The sequence below is a fragment of the Zea mays genome, chromosome 4, assembly GCF_902167145.1.
Source record: "Zea mays cultivar B73 chromosome 4, Zm-B73-REFERENCE-NAM-5.0, whole genome shotgun sequence".
NCBI classification, from domain to species: Eukaryota; Viridiplantae; Streptophyta; class Magnoliopsida; order Poales; family Poaceae; genus Zea; species Zea mays.
Genome location: NC_050099.1, coordinates 216,342,105 through 216,361,548, shown reverse-complemented (window position 1 = coordinate 216,361,548; position 19,444 = coordinate 216,342,105). Strand labels below are relative to the sequence as shown.

General features: G+C 43.3%; 1 long non-coding RNA gene and 1 other non-coding gene across 2 annotated transcripts; both read left to right on the top strand.

Annotated features, from left to right (window-relative positions):
* The first annotated feature begins 2,056 nt into the window (after positions 1 to 2,056).
* On the top strand, positions 2,057 to 2,702 carry LOC103654596 (uncharacterized). The gene is made up of 2 exons (XR_566199.3): positions 2,057 to 2,234; positions 2,343 to 2,702. It is a non-coding gene; the product is annotated as an uncharacterized lncRNA (long non-coding RNA).
* Positions 2,703 to 8,605: 5,903 nt separating this feature from the next.
* On the top strand, positions 8,606 to 8,744 carry LOC111591413 (small nucleolar RNA Z247). Its single transcript, XR_004858047.1, has one exon. It is a non-coding gene; the product is annotated as a small nucleolar RNA Z247 (small nucleolar RNA).
* The last annotated feature ends 10,700 nt before the right edge of the window (positions 8,745 to 19,444 follow it).

The following is a 19,444-nucleotide window of genomic DNA, read 5'->3' as shown; positions in this document are numbered from 1 at the left end:
TGGTCAAAGACTCTCTAATAAAAGGTGTTAATCGAGAGCCTATTCGTATGCCTAAACCCTCCTAGGTCATCCTTGATGCTCGATCTTTAAGTGTCTCTTCAAATGATCCCCTGCTTCTCTTCTGTTAGGTGCACTTCCTATGCATCATACCAAGTTGTGTGTCAATTTTCTCTTGGTGGAGCATTAAGGAGATCCCTGTAGAAGACCAATTAGATACTGCATGTGTTGGGCTTGGGTCAAGATTGAGGTTTATTATTCTTCTCATTTAACTTTAAAATTGTTACAATAGGCTAACAATAACAATGTCAAACCTATGTTCATTCCTGGAGTTACTAGGTTCAAGTTTAGGCACGATTTTCCTAAGAAGTCATCTACTTTGAGCCCATCAATCTTTAATTCCTTTGGGGAATGCTTCAAGGCCATTATTAGTGGCCTATAGGCTTGGGATACTAGGGAAACTAAACTTGCCTTTATTGTTCCTTACCCTAGCTCATTGGACCCTTAAAGTCAAAGGAGACTTCTTTCAAGACACCCTTGAACCTTCTGAGTACACAAGGTTAAGATGTGCCCTTGTGCCTCGGGTTTGTGCTGAGTGATTGTCAAGGAGTATCGTCTTCGAATGAGTCATGTGTATTAATTGGGGCATGAGTGTCTGTGCAACATGTCTCTTACATTATGATGCACAGGCGTGGAGTCCGAAGGCAATGGTTGATAGTGAAGGCGAAGGTCATGTGGGTTCATGCCGATAGATTGGGAGCGATGAAGGACGAGCGCTAGGTATTGATTTAGGGACTGGAGAAGCCGGATGACTAGCTATGATAGCTTATAATATATATATATATATACAAATATGGCCGCCAGAGGTTAACATGGTCATCGGAAGTCAAGGTGTTTCTGGTTGTGATTTATATTAAATATAAATATATACTCCCATACAAAAGATGACAATCAAATTCAATTTTGAAAAACAATCATACAAATATGACAATTTTTAGGTGCATGAGCACTGAAAGACAAAATCCTTGGAATTGTCTTTTACTTCACATGCATGCATGCAAAAATTATCATTTTCTAATAAATTCTTCTAGTTTGAGTTTATATCCCAATTTTTGTACATAAGTATATATTTTTATGCACTTTGGATATACCAAATTTCATAAAAAATACCAAACTTTTTTGAATTGATTTATATGTTTTCACCTAGGAATACCGGACACATCAGCGGCTTTGTCGAGAGCTTTAGACACTCAGCAAAGTCAAAAAAAACACTCGGCAAACTCTTTATCGACTGTGACTCTCGACAAAGAGAACTCGTGAACTGTACATCGGCAACGGCTTCTTTGCCGAGTGCCATTTGGTGCTCGACAATGAAAAGTCGCCATGACGGCAACAAGTGTCTATGTTATTAAAAGTGTAGATGCTGCCATATGTTTTCTCGTGTTAAAAGTGTACTGATGTTTGAACCATACCTTATACTTGGGGTTTGCACACTGAAGATAGTATGTTGCGATTTGCGTGCAATTTCAATATATATCTATTATCTACAATCTCTATCTATATCTTCCCCTACAAAAATCACTTATATCTATCTATATCTATGTCTATATGATCAATATCTATATCTAAATCTACTTCCATATATCTACATCTGTACCTATATCTATACATTTATAAATAAATAAATAACTATATTCCTAAATTTAATTTTAAATGGTAAAGATTTCTTAGTCCTTCATCACTCACCACCTTCCAATTTCCAGTACGATTAGATAATAGACCCAATGCCCAGTGTGTTTGTAGTACAAGTTTATGCATCTGTATGTGCTATAGAATATTGTTCATGAATTATATGGAATTAGAGTTAAAATAAATAAATAAACAGATGTCTATAAACCCTAGAAAGGAGAATTAATTAAAACTAGAGCACACAAGATCATGCTTGGATATTCACATTTTAATATTCGTATCTAAGGAGATAATTAATGCATGTGACAAAACCACATTCATTTGTTTGCTAATTGATTGTACATTCTTCTATATAAAAGGACATGTACACTAGCTAAAATGGAGAACAAACACAAATACACATACTCCTCCCCAGCGCACACATCAGTAGGGAATTCGATCTATATATCCTCTTCTTCTCATGGCGGTGTTCAAGACGACAATCGTCCTAGTCCTGGTTTTTGTGGTCCTGTCTTCAACATCTCCGTGCTACGAAGCCGGACGAAGCTGTAGGCACCATCACCAACCCTACTTTACTTATTTCTACAGTATTATTCTCCTTCTCAAGACTGACTGACGAGTTACTGTATATATTATTTATTAACTATGATGTGTAGGCATTGGTGGCTGCGATCAGCAGCTAGATGCGACACCGTGCGTGGACCCTCTCAAGAACGACGCGGACCACTGCACGACCGCGACATGCGCCTTGCAATGCCTATCCGCCAAGCACAAGACCAAGTCGGCCTACTGCAAGCATGAGGGCAGCAAATACGAGTGCTGCTGCCCGCCATGAGAGCAACCAAGCTAGAGCAGCGGTTGTGTGATACACTCAATAAAATAAATAAACTGTTTGTTCAATAATAAAAAGATGGAAGGGATATTGACTTTATCAAACACTAGCTCGATCGCATATGCATGGATGGCTCGCCACTGAGCTTTTCAAAATGAATTGTGGTATGGGGGTGTTTGGTTTCTAGGGAGTCTCTCTATTTTATTCCATTTTAGTCCTTAAATTGTCAAATACGAAAACTAAAATAGAATTTTATTTTCGTATTTGGTATTTTAGAAACTAAAACAAAATAAAATGGAGGACTAAAAAATTGTCCCCAGAAACCAAACATCCCCCCCTATATATGCACATGAAACGTTTACCTTATCGACATCTGTGATATCCTGGCTCCAGGGGACGATGATATTCTGGCCCAAGGCTTAATAAAATTAATATAATACTCATACCAACAAGGTGCATCTTCTTTTTCGGAAGTGTATCTCGAAAGAAGCCTCCAAGTTAAACGTGCTTGGCTTGGAGCAATTTGGATGGGTGACTCGTGTTGGTCCGCGAGGATGGTCTATGGTCCTAAAGGGCTGTCAAGAATAAGTACTGCCGGTTCAAAAGTGGACGTGGTGTTACAAACGGTATTAGAGCCGAGCCTCGCGGTTTGACAGGCATGTGTGGTTAGGGGTTCATGTATATGGCACATGGCACATGTGGGTCTGGAGTGGTCACATGGCATGGCATATGACGAGACTAGACATATAGACGTGGCCAGGAGGAGAGGTTCTTGGCTTGGGGTTGGCTGACGAGGACGTCGGTCTTCTAAGGGGTTGGATTGTGATATCCTAGTCCTAGAGGATGGTGATTGTGACAACCCTCCCAAGTTATCGAGCCCACATGCATTAATCCTTGCCATTAACAGCCTCAGATGGCTATGCATGTGTACCATGTAACTTAACAAGGCTATCGACTTCATCAACTTGAACTCATCGTCCCAAGGATCTCCCACATTCATGTATATTACAGTAACCACATTCGATACACACACTTTGGAGATAGAGCAAAAGACTTTGCAAACATACTTTATATTTCTAAAACTCAAGTTTTACAACATAAAAATAGTTATAATAATTACAATTCCTGATATACTCAAAGTGCATAACTTATTACCATAGCAAGAAGGTAGAACCCTTCCAAAGTTCACACATAAACCTAACTAATCCTCCTTCAAGACTGGAAGCATCTTCCAGCCACAGGGACACCTAGAAAGCTCATGATTACCTGCAACAACATGAGTTCGAAAACCCTAAGTACGAAGTATACTTTCGCAAGTCTTACCCGACTAAGGAAAAAGACTCTCAAGGGTATGCTGGATTTGGGAATGAAGGAAAGGCTTTTAGCAAGAATCGACTTTAATAGTTTGCAGAAAAGCTTACTAAAATGAGTCCTCACTTTCAACATTTTAATGCTAGATTAAGTATTAATAGACCTTGTTTGCATCTAGTCTAATTTCATCATCACCTTAATCAATACAACATGATTTTTGCTCATTATGATTCCATCCATGACTTAGATTGCAGGTCAGTGACCAAGTCTCCATTATCCGAGGATATAATGGTGACCCAAATCGATTTACCAAGCTGGGGATCCCTAACCACACAACATATGTAGCACTTAACCCTTGCATATGCCAACCCGCCCCTGCTATCTCAAGACCAGACCGGGTTCACGCCAACCGAGAGCACAGTTACTCCACCGTCCATCCTCTTGCCACTGAGGGTACATGCTACTCTCGCCATCTCTCCACTCCCATTGCATGGTAGCCTTTCTGGTATTTGTCAAGCTGAGACTAGGCTTACCCTGTCCCATACCAGGGCATGTGGCTAGTTAATATAGTCCTCGATCAGCAGGCCTACATTCCCTATAATTCTTAATCAACCTGTGCAGAACATCACCAGTTCCTAGCCCAAGTCTCGATTTAAGTACTTCCATCCTTAGGATTGTTTGTGTTCCTTAGGATGATTAAAACATCATAGGGAACCTTGCATTAGATCTCCCAATGATCCTGGTAAAAATATTCTTGTAGGTAGATCCATCCTTCCTCAGGATAAACCTGAGCTAGGCATTAGTGCAAAGAACAAACTCTATCTGCAAGATTTACCTCTAGGTAGGGCTAAGCAATTTTTGTAAACAATATTTGATACTTCCAAAAAAGTATATATAACAGGAATGAATATCAAGGTAGTCAATGCATCAAATAGTTTCCAAGCAACATCTATAAACTTAATGCACATTTCACTAGAGTTAAAGTGTATAAAATTCTTTTTAAAAATACAAGGAAGGAGTTTCGTGCACCGGGGCGTGGCTTATTGCAGTGAAGAGGTTCCAGATCGTTGCGGTAGAATTCAACCAAACGTTGCGGTGAGCATCAACGACATACCTAGTCTTCAATGCTTGCGAGGAATCGGTTAGAGAAAGTGCTAGTTGAAGGGTCTACGGTAGGATTGTCTTCAACGCCGATCCACGGCGGCGCGACCCCATTCCAAACATCAGGCAATAGTAGAGTTAGAGAACTCACTTCGGTGAGCTTCACTGTCTTACGGAGAGCACATAACACACGTTACCTTTGTGTGTAATTGCTTCGAGTGTCTTGGCCACGGTGAGGTGAACATAGGTGGCTGCGGTCACCACTGGCACAGGAACACGACAAGCAAGCTCTGGGACAGCGCACTCAGGGTTGGGAAGGGAGTCATCCTCGGCTTGAGCACAGAAACAATATGCTCACATGAGGAACACAGGTTAGAGCTTGTGGGCAGGAAAAAGACTCCACAACCCAAGCAACTCGGACTTCAACCAAACACAGAGGAGAGGAGTTCCTAGCGCTAGCATAACAGGGTTACACACGTGGCTTTCATGCTCAAGCACCACACCAGCCTATAGGCACAATAGGCCTCTCAGCCCTGGCCAGAAAATAGATTGGGGAGGAGAGCAGATAAGGATTCAGCTGGTGGATAACACTAACCGCACAGGGCTGAGATATTTTCAGAATGGGGGGGGGGGGTGAGATCTTTAAAGCCTTAACTATGAACTGCATCTATGCTTCAACCCATGCAACTAGATACAACACAGTAGGCACTGAACCTGGTTTGTTTCTCAGTACCAATATCAGTTTTGTCCAGTTATTCAAATAGGAGCTAGGACAGATAAGGCTCGCTGCCCACAAATATCTTCTGTCCAAGAATACAGACAGAAGAAGGGCAGGTAAACACTACTTTACGGATAGAGAATAATTGATACCAATTTGATACTTATCAAAGGGTGAAGCCACTAGAGTTTCTGATGTCCAGTTCATTGCATTCAAGAACTAGCAGATAAGGTTTTTATGTACACCAGACAGTCCAAAATTGGATATTTCAATGGGAAAAACTCTAGAACCCAAGTTAGACCCGACATCCTTATCTCCATCCATGTCACGATCCATAGCATCGGATGGGCACAATAGAGAGGAATAAAGCCTCTTTAGTTTACTAAATCTAACTCTGAATTTACTCCATCAGCCCTGCTGCTCCCTCTGCATACCTCCCTGTTTAAGCCCCTCTATCACCCAAATCCCCTCGACAACAGACCCATCCATCTTGACCAAGTTTATTCCCCATCCATAGCTCTTTCACTTTGGTATAGCACCCCAAGACTGGTAATACACAGAACACAAGTTGTGGTACCCCAAAGTTGGGCAAAATACTGAAATGTCCACTTTCAGATGTCTGAAACAGCTCTGCACCCAGTCTGACAGGGAGTTTTGTAACACTATTATCTCCAAATTACACACAGTAACAAGACCAATTATTTGCATAAACTTGTTCACCTTACTGTGGTCTCCAACGTTGCTATGGAAAGTTTAGTCCAAAAGGGAATGGATTAATCACAAAAGTGCTCCAAACTTGGCACCAAATACTGCCTTTCAGCTTTCAGCTACTGAACCCAAATTCAGACAGTGCAAACCCGACATTCCACCTTTTAACCAGTTTTACTCCATTATTCATATAGAACCACACAAGGCTCACAATAGGAGACTTACTCACCAACTAAGGCTATCCAAGTTTTCTATAATTGTCCCTGACCAAATATACATGGATCAAATTCTAGAGGGCCTCAAACTGGACAACTTGCTGAATTTCAGTTTCAGCTAACTGAACCAACTTCAGTTAAAGCCAACCTGACAGTCCACTTTGAGTAGCTGTTACTCCAACTTTTGTATAGGATCATGTCCCTCACCCTTAAATAAAGTTATTCAAAATCATATAGTATTCCTTTCCTCTACAAACATCACAGCCCAAAACCTTATAGAATAGCCACAAATAGGCATGAAAACTGCTATCAAAACACTGAAACTCGGTTTCAGTTACTGTTTCCAATCTGAAAATTCAGAAATACAGCAGCACCACTTGGAACCACTCTTTTTCCTGGGTTCCAAATGTTGATAAGGGCAACTTGCTTAATAAAGTTTATACTCCTATAGTTCCTCTACAAGTTTGATATAGTAACCATTAACCAAAACCTCTTGGATTCCAAAATACAATAACCCAAAGTTTGCTCCAATTGCTGAAATTCAGAATCTGAATTTCACTAAGTCTGTAATCTACAATTTCTGACAGCTCTATTTTGGACCCGTTTTACTCCAAGTTCCAAATAGCTTCAGGGATAAGTGTCTTAATCAAACTTATACTCCTCATTTAGCTCTATAATTTTGTTATAATGATCATAACCTATAACCCTATGTATAGAGAAATAGAGAGCTCCAAAGTTATACCAAACCACTGAAATTCAGGCCATGCATTTACATTAAGTCTGAAATCTGACAGCTCTAATTTGGACCACTTTTTCAGCTAGTTGCATATAGTTTTAGGGCTAGTACACTTAATAAGCATTGTTCTCCAACAGTCACTTTACAAGTTTGTTATAGTAACTCCTTACCAAAAGTCCATAGATCAAAAGTTATAAGGGTCCAAAAACAGCTATATGAAATTGTTTTCAACCCAATTCAAACTGAACCCAAGCTGAACTTTTGCAAATTACTCCAAATGTCTCCACATAACTTGGAATTCTCCAAATTTGAAATTTGTTCACTTTCCAAGTTTTGGTATATGAACTTTTAGCTAAATCCTTCTAGATCTTGAATTCCTCTTTTGGGCTTGTTTTAGGGTTTCAAATGTGGCTACTGTTTCTTCCAGCAATTCATCCCTCTGATCCCTGCACCTAGAGCAAAGTTACTCTCTAGCTCAAGATCAAATATGTGATACACATAGCTCATATCCAAAATGTCCTGGTTTAGAATTTTCTTTACTTAACCATATATTCCAAGCAAGACCACTCTATGCTCTAAGACTTACCTTTAACACTTAAAACTCCAAGTCAATTTGCTACTTGTTTAAGAGATGACCTACTCCTGTTTAGCTTAAGCCAAGTCCTTAAACTAAACTCTAAACCCAACACACAACATCACACTTTTGAAAAAGTTTAACCTAGTGAATGCATTCTAGGTATATCAAACAAGATAATCAGAGCCACCTCCTTCAAACCCTAGCCACCCCTAGCCCATAGCAGACGCCAGGAGATCTCATGGCAAGCTCATCCTTCATGGCTATACCTACACCTTTGCTAGGGCAAACTATAGCTGAGAAGCTAACCAAGTCGAACTATGCGCTCTGGAAGGCGCAGGTTCTTCCCATCCTTCGTGGCGCACAACTGCAGGGCTACATTGATGGCTCTGCCAAGGCGCCTGAAGAGCAGATCGACGTCAAGAACGGTGACAAGACAGTGAAGGAAAGCAACCCGGAGTACATCCGGTGGGCTGCCTTGGAGCAGCAGGTCCTCGGCTTCCTCATCACCTCCATGTCCAAAGAAGTCATGGGTCAGGTATCATCCTACACCACGCCCCAGGAGGTGTGGAACATGCTGGAACAGACCTATCCAGTGCAGTCCCGGGCAAGAACAGTCAACACCAGGATTGCATTGGCCATGACTCGGAAAGGTAACTTGTCAATTTCTGAGTATGTTACAAAAATGAAGGCACATGCAGATGAGATGGCATCTGCTCGGAAGCCCATTGATGAAGAAGAACTAGTCTCCTACATCCTTGCGGGACTAGATGAAGAATACAACCCTGTGGTCTCTGCCCTTGTTGCACAGAAGGATTCTGTCTCAGTTGGGGAGGCATACTCGCAACTCCTCAATTTTGAGAGCAGGATGGCTTTGCTGTATGGAGGATCCCAGCCATCGGCTAATGTTGCTGCTCGTCGTGGTCGTGGTGGTTCTGGCCCGCGTGGCCGGGGTCGCAATGGCCGGTTTAATCCTGGTCGCAGCAGCAACAGCAATGCGCCAAGAGGGCGTGGTGGTCCAGGAGGGCACATATCTGATGGGAACACAATAACCTGTCAGGTTTGTGACAGAACTGGGCATTCTGCCCGCAAGTGCTGGTACCGATATGATGAAGACAACTATTCCAACTCAAATTCCAAGAGTGCAGCAGCAGCAATGCACAGCTATGGTGTCGATACAAATTGGTATACCGATACAGCTGCAACGGATCATCTCACGTCTGAGCTGGACAAATTGACCACTCATGAGAAGTACAAGGGGACAGATCAGATTCACACTGCAAGTGGTGCAGGTATGAACATATGCAATGTTGGTCATGCTGTTATTGATACCCCTACTAAACCCTTGCATCTCAATAATATCTTGCACGTCCCAACAGCACAAAAAAGTCTTGTTTCTGTTCATCGTTTCTCATCTGATAATCATGCCTCACTTGAATACTTTCCAAATCATTTTTTGATTAAGGATCTGGACACGAGGAAGGTTCTTCTTCAAGGTAGATGCAGAGATGGTCTTTATCCCCTTCCATCAGACAGTTCTTGGCGGGGGGCATTTGGCGCCATCAAGTCCTCTCCATCTCTATGGCACAATCGTCTGGGTCATCCATCATTGCAGATCATTCGAAAATTAGCCAATAATAATCAGATCATATGTTCTAGTGAGTCAAGTAGTCCGTCTGTCTGTGACGCTTGTCAACAAGGCAAGAGTCACCAATTACCTTATCCAGTGTCAACAAGTGTCTCTACCAAGCCTTTACAACTCGTTTTCTCGGATGTATGGGGCCCAGCCCCCGAGTCCGTTGGTCGAAAAAAATTCTATGTCAGTTTTATAGATGATTTTAGCAAATTCAGCTGGATTTATTTGCTGAAACATAAGTCTAAAGTGTTCCAAAGATTTACTGAGTTCCAAACCATGGTTGAGCGCCTATTTGACACCAAAATTATTGCTATGCAAACAGACTAGGGAGGCGAATATCAGCGCCTAAATTCTTTCTTTACTAAACTCGGCATCATTCATTATGTGTCCTGCCCACATGCGCATCAGCAAAATGGACCTGCTGAACGCAAACATAGACATATTGTTGAAGTTGGGTTGTCTATCCTTGCTCAAGCATCCATGCCGCTTAAGTTCTGGGATGATGCTTTTGCCACAGCTGCATACCTCATTAATCGCACCCCCACGAAACTTCTTGATTACTCTACACCTCTTGAGCAGTTGTTCAAACAGTCCCCTGACTATAATTTTCTTAAAGTTTTTGGCTGTGCATGCTGGCCAAACCTGCGGCCCTATAATACTCGAAAATTGGCTTTCCGCTCTACAAGATGTGTCTTTCTAGGCTACAGCAATATGCACAAAGGATACAAGTGTCTAGAGGTCTCTACTGGTCGTGTCTACATCTCTAGGGATGTTGTGTTTGATGAGCACATTTTTCCCTTTGCTGAACTTCATGCAAATGCTAGAGCACGTCTTAGAGCACAAATTAATCTCCTGCCTTCTACCTTATTTCCTTCATCCAACCTTGACAATAGGGGCATTTTTAATACAGCTGATCACACTTTGCCTGATGTTACTGAGGCTAATGCAATTGATGATGTTGTTCCTAGTGTGGTCTCTGATGTCAGAATGCAGGACATAGGTACTGAGCAGCTTCAAGTGCATGAACAAGAGCAGGTTCAGCCCAAGAGTGCAACAAAACAATATATGAAACCACCTATCACTACCACGTACCAGAGACGAGAGAAGAACATATCAACTCCACCTTCAGCTGCATTACCAGAAACTGCCACAACACCTTTTTCTTCTGCTGTTCCTTCACAGGAACCTACTGCAGCTCCTTCACCATCGTTTCAAAGTGCTTCAGAATCAGAAGAACATGTGTCTCTCATGGAAGGAACTGAAAGTGCTTCAGCTGCAGGTGGTTACATAGATCTGAGACCTCGTACTCGGCTTTAGAATGGTACAATACAGCGCATCAAGTATGGCTGTTTGGCTGCCACAAGTGAGCCCCAAAATTTAGCAGAGGCCTTGGGTGATGAAAACTGGAAGCATGCAATGGATGCTGAATTTGAGGCCTTGGCTAAGAACAAGACTTGGCACTTCGTTCCACCAGAAGGAATCAAAAATATTATTGATTGTAGATGGGTGTACAAGGTCAAAAAGAAGGCAGATGGTACTCTGGATAGATACAAGGCTAGATTAGTCGCTAAAGGCTTCAAGCAAAGGTACGGGATTGACTATGAGGACACATTCAGTCCAGTAGTGAAGGCAGCCACTATTCGGGTTATTCTCTCTCTAGCTGTTTCACAAGGGTGGTCACTACGACAACTTGATGTTCAGAATGCGTTTCTTCATGGCATTCTTGAGGAGGATGTATATATGAAGCAACCACCAGGTTACGAAGACAAGCTACAGCCACACCACATTTGCAAGCTTGACAAGGCCATTTATGGTCTGAAGCAGGCACCTAGAGCCTGGTATTCCAGACTCAGTGACAAACTATTGCAGCTAGGTTTTCAAGCATCCAAAGGAGACACCTCTCTGTTCTTTTACATCAAGGAAGGTATCACCATCTTCTTGCTTGTATATGTCGATGACATAATTGTTGCAAGTTCATCTCAGGATGTTGTCTCAGCTTTGCTCAAGGATCTGAAAACTGATTTTGCACTAAAAGACCTTGGCCCACTACATTATTTTCTTGGAATAGAAGTGCAGAAGGTAGATAATGGTATTCACCTCTCGCAGAGAAAGTATGCCTCAGATGTTCTTAGTCGAGTTGGTATGATAAATTGCAAGCCTACCACTACACCACTCTCTACTTCAGAAAAATTAAGCCTTCACAATGGTGAACCCCTTGGGCCTGAAGATTCAACACGGTATAGAAGCATAGTAGGTGCCCTACAATATCTAACTTTGACTCGTCCGGATCTCAGTTTTGCAGTGAACAAAGTGTGCCAATATTTGCATTCACCTACAACAGATCACTGGACAGCAGTCAAGCGTATCTTAAGGTACCTTCGATACACTCTTCACCATGGGTTGAAGATTTCAAAGTCACCTTCTCTGCTGGTCAGTGCCTTCACTGATGCAGATTGGGCTGGAGATATTGATGACAGGCGCTCTACAGGGGGATTTGCTGTTTTTCTGGGCAGTAATTTGGTATCCTGGAGCGCTCGCAAACAACCAACCGTGTCAAGATCTAGTACTGAGGCTGAATACAAAGCTATTGCAAATGCCACTGCTGAGTTGATGTGGATTCAGTCTCTATTGAAGGAATTGAAAATTTCTTGTCCCCCTACAGCAAGAATCTGGTGTGACAATATTGGAGCTACCTATCTCACAGCCAATCCAGTCTTTCATGGTCGTGTTAAGCATGTTGAAATTGACTTCCATTTTGTGCGTGAAAGAGTGGCAAGGAAGCTCCTGGATGTGAGAGTGATTTCTACAAATGACCAGATAGCAGATGGTTTTACAAAAGCGCTGACAAAGAAGAAGATGGATCTGTTCAGAGACAATCTTAACTTATGCAAGTTATGATTGAGGGGGGATGTTAGATAATATTAAGAATGTATCTGTAAAGTAAGGAAAGGGTGATGCGCCCGTGTAAAGATAGGAAAGGATCTGTTCAGTTATAGATATAATCTGAGGCAATCAATCAGATCTGTTATAGATAGAATCCAATCAATCATAATCTGTTTTGATTGATTTGATTGATTGTTGGCGCCAGCCCCTTTGTAATCTGATGATGGTATTCCATCTCCTATAAATACATACAGGCGGCCTACTACGGTAGGTAACAAACGCTTCCCAATATAAGTGAATTGCACACCTCTTCCCATTAGCTTAAGCTTTTGGGTTGAATTGGTTGGTGCATGCAACTTAATATGGTATCAAAGCCAGAGGTCATGAGTTCGAATCCTGGCTAGCGCAATTAAATAAAATAATTGTTGCTCGCTCCTATTCCACGTCTGAGACCCAAGAGAGGCTCAACGTGAGGGGGAGTGTTGGAATATAATATAAGTGAATTGCACACCTCTTCCCATTAGCTTAAGCTTTCCAGGAAGGCAAATCTTGCCTTCTGTCGCGTGGCGCACCGGACAGTCCGGTGCACACCGGACAGTGTCCGGTGCCCGATTTCTTTCCTTTTTCAGCGAAGTCGACCGTTGGCAGCCAGAGAGCCGTTGGCGCACCGGACATGTCCGGTGCACACCGGACAGTCCGGTGCCCCCTTCTAGCCGTTGGCTCGGCCACGTGTCCCGCGCAGATCGCGCGGCCGACCGTTGGCCCGGCCGACCGTTGGCTCACCGGACAGTCCGATGAATTATAGTCGTACGTCGCCGGTGAATTCCCGAGAGCGGCCAGTTCGCTCGAGCCAGCCTGGCGCACCGGACACTGTCCGGTGCACCACCGGACAGTCCGGTGCTCCCAGACTGAGCAGATTCTTGGCTGCTCGAGCCAAGACATTTCCAATTGGATTTTTCCTGTTTCCAGCACTTAGACACAATACATTAGTCCATAAAACAATGTACTAAGTCTGAGAAACATACCTTTATCCTTGGTTTGTACTTTGTCCACCATTTTACATTTAAGCACTTGTGTTAGACACTAAATCACCAAAATACTTAGAAATGGCCCAAGGGCACATTTCCCTTTCAATCTCCCCCTTTTTGGTGATTTATGCCAACACAATATAAAGCAAGTAGAACAAATACAAAACCAATTCAAATAAGAACTCAAATTGTTTTGATTCAATTTTGACATATATGGATCACCCTTTGCCACCACTTGGTTTGTTTTTGCAAATCAAACTCAAATTTCTATCTCTAAGTCAAACACACATGTTAAGACATAAAGAGAGTCATTTCAAGAGAAATTGATTCAAGATTTCAAAAACTCCCCTTTTTCCCATAATCAGCACTTTTCCCCACAAGAAGCCAACTTTTGACAAGAGAGATAATAAAAGAGTTTTGACAAACCAAAAGCTCTATTCTACTATTTTCAAAATCTCTCAAGTGGTAGCTGATCCATTTATCACTTTGGCCTTTATTTTCTCCCCCTTTGGCATCAAGCACCAAAACGGGATTAATCTTGGCCCTAGAACCCCATTGCCTCACCAAAATCTTCAATAAGAATACAAAGGCAATAAGAGTACATGAGATGAACTTGGAATAAGTTACCCTCTCATCGGAGTGCAGTGGAAGTCTTTCATGGTCCAAGTCCACCTTTTCCCTTTCAAACCTCCTTTGAGACTAAAACAAGCAAACTCAAGCACATGGTTAGTCTCAAAGGGTCAAGTTGTAACACATCTCCCCCTAAACATGTGCATCACTTTGCAACGGACTTGTGAGGTCCAGGGAGTGTTTGTACAACTTGAGCATCATTATTAAGCAACAAAATGCATAAGGAACATGATCAAAGGCATATACACATGTATGCTATAAATCAATCCAAGTTCCGCGAATCTAAGACATTTAGCTCACTACGCAACCTGCAAAAGGTCTTCTCATCGAGAGGCTTGGTAAAGATATCGGCTAGCTGGTTCTCGGTGCTAACATGAAACACTTCGATATCTCCCTTTTGCTGGTGGTCTCTCAAAAAGTGATGCCGGATGTCTATGTGCTTTGTGCGGCTGTGTTCAACAGGATTTTCCGCCATGCGGATAGCACTCTCATTATCACATAGGAGTGGGACTTTGCTCAAATTGTAGCCAAAGTCCCTGAGGTTTTGCCTCATCCAAAGTAGTTGCGCGCAACACTGTCCTGCGGCAACATACTCGGCCTCAGCGGTGGATAGGGCAACAGAGGTTTGTTTCTTAGAATTCCATGACACCAGGGACCTTCCTAAGAATTGGCACGTCCCCGATGTACTCTTCCTATCGACCTTACATCCAGCATAGTCGGAATCTGAATATCCAATTAAGTCAAAGGTAGACCCCTTTGGATACCAGAGCCCGAAGCAAGGCGTAGCAACTAAATATCTAAGGATTCGCTTCACCGCCACTAAGTGACACTCCTTAGGATCGGATTGAAATCTAGCACACATGCATACGCTAAGCATAATATCCGGTCTACTAGCACATAAATAAAGTAATGACCCTATCATTGACCGGTATGCTTTTTGATCAACGGACTTACCTCCTTTGTTGAGGTCGGTGTGTCCGTCGGTCCCCATCGGAGTCTTTGCGGGCTTGGCATCCTTCATCCCAAACCGCTTCAGCAAGTCTTGCGTGTACTTCGTTTGAGAGATGAAGGTGCCGTCCTTGAGTTGCTTCACTTGGAACCCAAGGAAGTAGTTCAACTCGCCCATCATCGACATCTCGAATTTCTGCGTCATCACCCTGCTAAACTCTTCACAAGACTTTTTGTTAGTAGAACCAAATATTATGTCATCGACATAAATTTGGCACACAAAAAGATCACCGTCACAAGTCTTAGTGAAAAGAGTTGGATCGGCTTTCCCAACCTTGAAAGCATTAGCAATTAAGAAATCTCTAAGGCATTCATACCATGCTCTTGGGGCTTGCTTAAGTCCATAGAGCGCCTTAGAGAGCTTACACACGTGGTCGGGGTACCGTTCATCCTCGAAGCCAGGGGGTTGCTCTACGTACACCTCCTCCTTGATTGGCCCGTTGAGGAAAGCGCTCTTCACATCCATTTGGAACAACCTGAAAGAATGGTGAGCGGCATATGCTAGCAAAATACGAATGGACTCTAGCCTAGCCACAGGAGCAAAAGTCTCCTCAAAGTCCAAACCTGCGACTTGGGCATAACCTTTTGCCACAAGTCGAGCCTTGTTCCTCGTCACCACCCCGTGCTCGTCCTGTTTGTTGCGGAACACCCACTTGGTTCCCACAACGTTTTGCTTGGGGCGAGGCACCAGTGTCCAAACTTCATTACGCTTGAAGTTGTTGAGCTCCTCTTGCATGGCCAACACCCAGTCCGGATCTAGCAAGGCCTCTTCTACCCTGAAAGGCTCAATAGAAGAGACAAAGGAGTAATGCTCACAAAAATTAACTAATCGGGATCGAGTAGTTACTCCCTTGCTAATATCACCCAGAATTTGGTCGATGGGATGATCCCTTTGGATCATCGCTTGAACTTGGGTTGGAGGTGCCGGTTGTGCTTCTTCCTCCATTACTTGATCATTTTGTACTCCCCCTTGATCACACTCCTCCTGTTCATCATCTTGAGTTGGGGGATGCACCATAGTTGAGGAAGAAGGTTGATCTTGCTCCTTTTGTTCCTGTGGTCGCACATCTCCTATCGCCATGGTGCGTATTGCGGCCGTCGGAATATCTTCTTCATCTACATCATCAAGATCAACAACTTGCTCTCTTGGAGAGCCATTAGTCTCATCAAATACAACGTCACTAGAGACTTCAACCAAACCCGATGATTTGTTGAAGACTCTATACGCCTTTGTATTTGAATCATAACCTAACAAAAACCCTTCTACAGCTTTGGGAGCAAATTTGGAATTCCTACCCTTCTTCACTAGAATGTAGCATTTACTCCCAAATACACGAAAGTACGATACATTGGGTTTGTTACCGGTTAGCAGCTCATACGACGTCTTCTTGAGGAGGCGATGAAGGTAGACCCTGTTGATGGCGTGGCAAGCCGTGTTTACGGCTTCCGACCAAAAGCACTCGGGGGTCTTGAACTCTCCAAGCATCGTCCTCGCCATATCGATGAGCGTCCTGTTCTTCCTCTCTACCACACCATTTTGTTGTGGTGTGTAGGGAGCGGAGAACTCGTGCTTGATCCCTTCCTCCTCAAGAAACTCCTCCACTTGAAGGTTCTTGAACTCGGATCCGTTGTCGCTCCTTATCTTCTTCACCTTGAGCTCAAACTCATTTTGAGCTCTCCTTAGGAAGCGCTTGAGGGTCCCTTGGGTTTCAGACTTATCCTGCAAAAAGAACACCCAAGTGAAGCGGGAAAAGTCATCAACAATAACTAGACCATACTTACTCCCTCCTATGCTTAGATAGGCGACGGGTCCGAAGAGGTCCATATGTAGCAGCTCCAGAGGTCTTGAAGTGGTCATCACATTCTTGCTGTGATGCGCTCCTCCCACTTGTTTACCTGCTTGACAAGCTGCACAAGGTCTATCTTTTTCGAATTGCACGTTAGTCAAACCTATCACGTGTTCTCCCTTTAGAAGCTTGTGAAGGTTCTTCATCCCCACATGTGCTAAGCGGCGATGCCACAGCCAGCCCATGCTAGTCTTAGCAATTAAGCATGCATCTAGACCGGCCTCCTCTTTTGCAAAATCAACTAAGTAAAGCTTGTCGTCTAATACACCTTTAAAAGCTAATGAACCATCACTTCTTCTAAAGACAGACACATATACATTTGTAAATAGACAATTATATCCTATATTGCATAATTGACTAACAGATAGCAGGTTATATCCAAGAGACTCAACTAAAAACACATTAGAGATAGAGTGCTCATTTGAAATAGCAATTTTACCTAATCCTTTTACCTTGCCTTGATTCCCATCACCGAAAATTATTGAATCTTGGGAATCCTTATTCTTGACGTAGGGGTGTTGGGGCGAAGGCAAAGACGCCACCCTTCGCTCGAGGCCTTCGCTGCAGTCGCTGGTCTGACGGAGGCAAAACGGCCAAGAACACCCTTCGCTCGATTCGGCACCAAACGAAGGCCTGCGACGGCGTCAACCCACAGCGTGGCCTCGTCCAGCTCAGAGGCCCACGTGTGTTCCGGCCCATTGTAACGGGCCCTACGTGGCCGCCGCGTGTTACGGGCCTAATTTGTAGAGGCATCCCTGTAATTACAGTATGTAACCCTTCTTTATGGGAATATTCTAGGGATAACCTAGGTAGCTGAGGGCACATGCGTCCTTAGCACAAGGCGCTGGGCGCTCAGGTACCTATAAATACCCCCGCACAGTGCCCGTGAGAGGCCAGATTTAACAGAGTTTTTGCCATCTTGTGCGTAATCCTGTTAACGTCACTGTTCATCCTCGTTGGCTCCCCTTACAAGTAGAGAGCAAGTGCCAACAGGAGGTGAACATCTTCTTCTCCCCCGTCATATGGTTTGTGCATCCGCTGTCGATAATCCAGCTTGAACCCCCGGATGCATAAACCTGCAAGGCAAATTTAGGCTTGGGACTTAGGTACCCAACTCTTGTTGGGTCCTACAAGGTTAGTCACAATTGTCTTAGGGACCCAAATGCAAGTTTTATCAACCTTGCATTTTGCCCCTAATTTCCTAGCAACTATCTTCCTATCCTTTCTACAAATATCAAAGGAAGCATTTAAAGCATGATATATTGTAGAAGGTCCATTCATAACTTTCGTAGGAACATGAACAATATTCTTTCTAGGCATATGATGAATATTTTTCCTAGGCATACCTCTACCATGCATATAGGAAGAACTGGAAGCAAACATAGCATAAGAATCATAGGCATGTGAATCAAAAGCATTACAACTCCTATCATCATGAACATTTCTAGAAAATTTTCTATCATGGTACATGAAAGCATGGTTCCTTTTATCATTACTCGCCATAGGGGCCTTCCCTTTCTCCTTTGTGGAGATGGAAGCCTTATGGCTTGTTAAGTTCTTGGCTTCCCTCTTGAAGCCAAGCCCATCCTTAATTGAGGGATGTCTACCAACCGTGTAGGCATCCCTAGCAAATTTTAGTTTATCAAACTCACTTTTGCTAGCCTTAAGTTGGGCATTAAGACTAGCCATTTCATCATTTAACTTTGCAATAGTAGCTATGTGTTCACTACAAGCATCAATATCAAAATCTTTACATCTATTGCAAATAACAACATTTTGGTGTACCTAGGATTCTCACGAATATTGTTTACAAGATGAGGATCAAGGACAGTAAAAGACTTAGCATTAGGCGGACGACGTCGTGGTCCGTCCATCGTGTGCTTCCATAGCTTCTTATCTTGTTGACAAGGGTCTTTAGCCGGTTGTACGTTTGAGTTGGCTCTTCTCCCCTTATCATAGCGAATCTCCCGAGTTCGCCTTCCACCAACTCCATCTTGGTGAGCATTGTGACATCATTCCCCTCATGAGAGATCTTGAGGGTGTCCCAGATTTGCTTGGCGTTATCCAAGCCGCTCACTTTGTGGTATTCATCCCTGCACAAAGAAGCTAGAAGAACAGTAGTAGCTTGTGTATTTTTATGAATTTGCTCATTGATAAACATGGGACTATCACTACTATCAAAATGCATTCCATTCTCAACTATCTCCCATATGCTTGGATGGAGAGAGAACAAATGAGTGGAATCGAAGTCTCGGTGCTTAGGATTGCTTTGAGTATGCTTGGTGTACTCCTCCATGCACCTAGGGGTCCCTTTTATAGCCCCAAGGCAGCTAGGAGCCGTTGAGAGCATTCCAGGAAGGCAAATCTTGCCTTCTGTCGCGTGGCGCACCGGACAGTCCGGTGCACACCGGACAGTGTCCGGTGCCCGATTTCTTTCCTTTTTCAGCGAAGTCGACCGTTGGCAGCCAGAGAGCCATTGGCGCACTGGACATGTCCGGTGCACACCGGACAGTCCGGTGCCCCCTTCTAGC